Consider the following 2,468-nt stretch of genomic DNA (forward strand, 5'->3'; position numbering starts at 1 on the left):
GTTGTGGAACAAAGCAAGAGAGGCGAGGCTGAGGTGGTTTGGACATGTCAGGAGGAGAGACAAGGAGTATGTGGGGAGGAGGATGCTGGACAAGGATCTACCCAGCAGGAGGAAGAGAGGGAGACCAAAGAGAAGATTTATGGATGCTGTGAAGGGAGGCATGCAAGTGGTGGGCGTGACACAGGAAGACGCAGAAGACCAAGCGCGTTGGAGAACAGTGATTCGCTGTAGCGACCCCTAATGGGAGCAGTCAAAAGATTATTAAAGATTAAAAATGTTTTCAGAAGTAATGAATATTACCTTGTGGATTTAGCACCTCCACTCTACATCAGCAATAGCATTAATCAGGGACAGAACTCTGGGATGGACTTGGGTGCGTCTCTTGCAGTGCTTCTTTACTTCAATCTTGCTGCCCCGCTCTGGATTGATGCCAACAAAGCATCTGCAATGACAGACAGAAATATACGTGTTGTAAATACTGGACTTTTTTCTTCAGCCTTAACAACACTATGTACTAAATTTAATATGTAAGCTATAACTGCATACCACAGAAGTAGATGTTGCTCATTAACAATCTACTCAGTTTCAAAAGAATACCGTAAAGATATTTAAGAAGAAAATTATGATTTCTTGACAGGTAACAATGGAATTTTTTTCTTTGTTCTAGCCTGTGTGCACCGGTAGGCATTATGTGTCCTTTGATGTCGTTCAGGGCAGCCCGGTAGTGGTGGAGGCAAGGATTTTATAGTGACACTTTTAGAAACCCATGCCCCCCCTCCCCGAACTCAACTTTGTTGCATGTGCAACTAGATTTCGGTTATCAGGGTGACATGTAGGTGATTTTACGACACTCGGCGTATGACACAAAGTTTCAAGGTGGCACTGGTGGGGTTCGAACCCATGCATAGACATCAGTCCGACCCCACGCTCACCACCTTATCCATTCGGCCCCCGCCTCCCTCTAGACATTTTTACCCTTAAGTTCCATTTAAGAAAATAATTACCTTTGAATGAACTCCAGTGTCGATGCAGAATCAACAGGGTACATTATATTGAAGTTGTAGTAGGAGGCCAGCAGCATAGCCAGCCCAGTAGTAAATGTTGCGATATGGTCAGTGACAACAACACCATCAATTGACAACATATATCTGGTTGCCGTCAACCTTGATGCCCCTGAAATGTAATAAAGAAAATTAACATGCCTCTCTTGTAATTTTATGATACACCTCTTACATCCTAACCGCTCCGTCCACCCTTCTATGCTTAAGACGGAACTGCTTTTAGATGTTTAACCTCCTCCACCTCCAGCCTTTGTCCCAAAAGATCATGTAATAATAATAATAATAATAATAATAATAATAATAATAATAATAATAATAATAATAATAATAATAAAATAATCAAAATAATGAGAATAGTTTCACCTCTCTTATGTATAGTCTGTAGGGTGTTGCAATATAATTAACTTTGCCTGCTTTCTCTCCTTACAGCACTCATCACTCACCCTAAGCATCATTCTACTGAATGTATCCTTTTTTCCCCCCCGAAAAAAGCAATATTATCCATCTATATGCAAAATTACCTCCATAAACTGAATTATTCAATATTTTTGCCATAAAATTGTGTACTCCTACCACAATTTACACTGTTAAGGGTTGCAGCACTAAACCTCATTTGGTTGCATATCATTATCCATAAAAATAAAAGCTAGGTTTCATGATAATATTGGTAAATATCAGCCAAGCTTAACTTACCAAAGCCTATTAAACATGGTGTCTTGGGAAGGTCCTTTTCCAATTCAGGTCTAGCTGCAGTTGGCTGAAAAATGAATAAGCAGAAATAAATATAAATGAAAGCCTTCACACTTAGGGAACATATAACAAATTACTCCTACAAGAACAACACAAACACATAGAGCACAATAGGCACAAAGAGTTCAGAGATACATGCAAACGGACAAAATGACAAGACATACATACAGGTGCATGGAGACAGACAGGTACTCGGTGCGACGCACAGGTACAGATGGACGAACAAACACAGAGAAGGTTCACTTCAAGGGGTTAAAATCTTCCAGTTCCCAGAACTCAGCTGTCAAAGTACTGTACTACTACGCATTGTTAGAGGCACACAATGTATGATCATATTGGAATTTTTTAGATCATCAGTTTAGTATGGTATTTACTTTTGTATACAACTTGAACTATTAATATAGAAAACTAACCTTTACACATACATACAGAGATTCTTCTTTTTCATTTAGGTAAGACATAGCAGCACAGATCATAGCTGCTACCTCTGCATTGCCATTATCAACAGAGCATTTAGCCTCCACAAGTTCCTGTTGAATTCTCCTTATATTCATGTTTGGTTCTTCTTCCATCCATTTTAGAATTCGTGCTCCCTTACTAGCAATGTCAGACTCTACTTTTTCACTTATGTTAATGCCAGTGAGTTCCATAAAATGA

The 2,468-nt window shown here is 39.4% G+C and overlaps 1 long non-coding RNA gene across 1 annotated transcript; it reads right to left on the minus strand.

Annotated features, from left to right (window-relative positions):
- LOC127002644 (uncharacterized) lies at positions 1-2,224 on the minus strand. The gene is made up of 3 exons (XR_007756365.1): positions 1,755-2,224; positions 1,005-1,173; positions 1-442 (listed from the first exon to the last, which is right to left on the minus strand). It is a non-coding gene; the product is annotated as an uncharacterized LOC127002644 (long non-coding RNA).
- Positions 2,225-2,468: the final 244 nt, after the last annotated feature.

The sequence above is a fragment of the Eriocheir sinensis genome, chromosome 23 (assembly GCF_024679095.1).
Source record: "Eriocheir sinensis breed Jianghai 21 chromosome 23, ASM2467909v1, whole genome shotgun sequence".
Taxonomy (NCBI): domain Eukaryota; kingdom Metazoa; phylum Arthropoda; class Malacostraca; order Decapoda; family Varunidae; genus Eriocheir; species Eriocheir sinensis.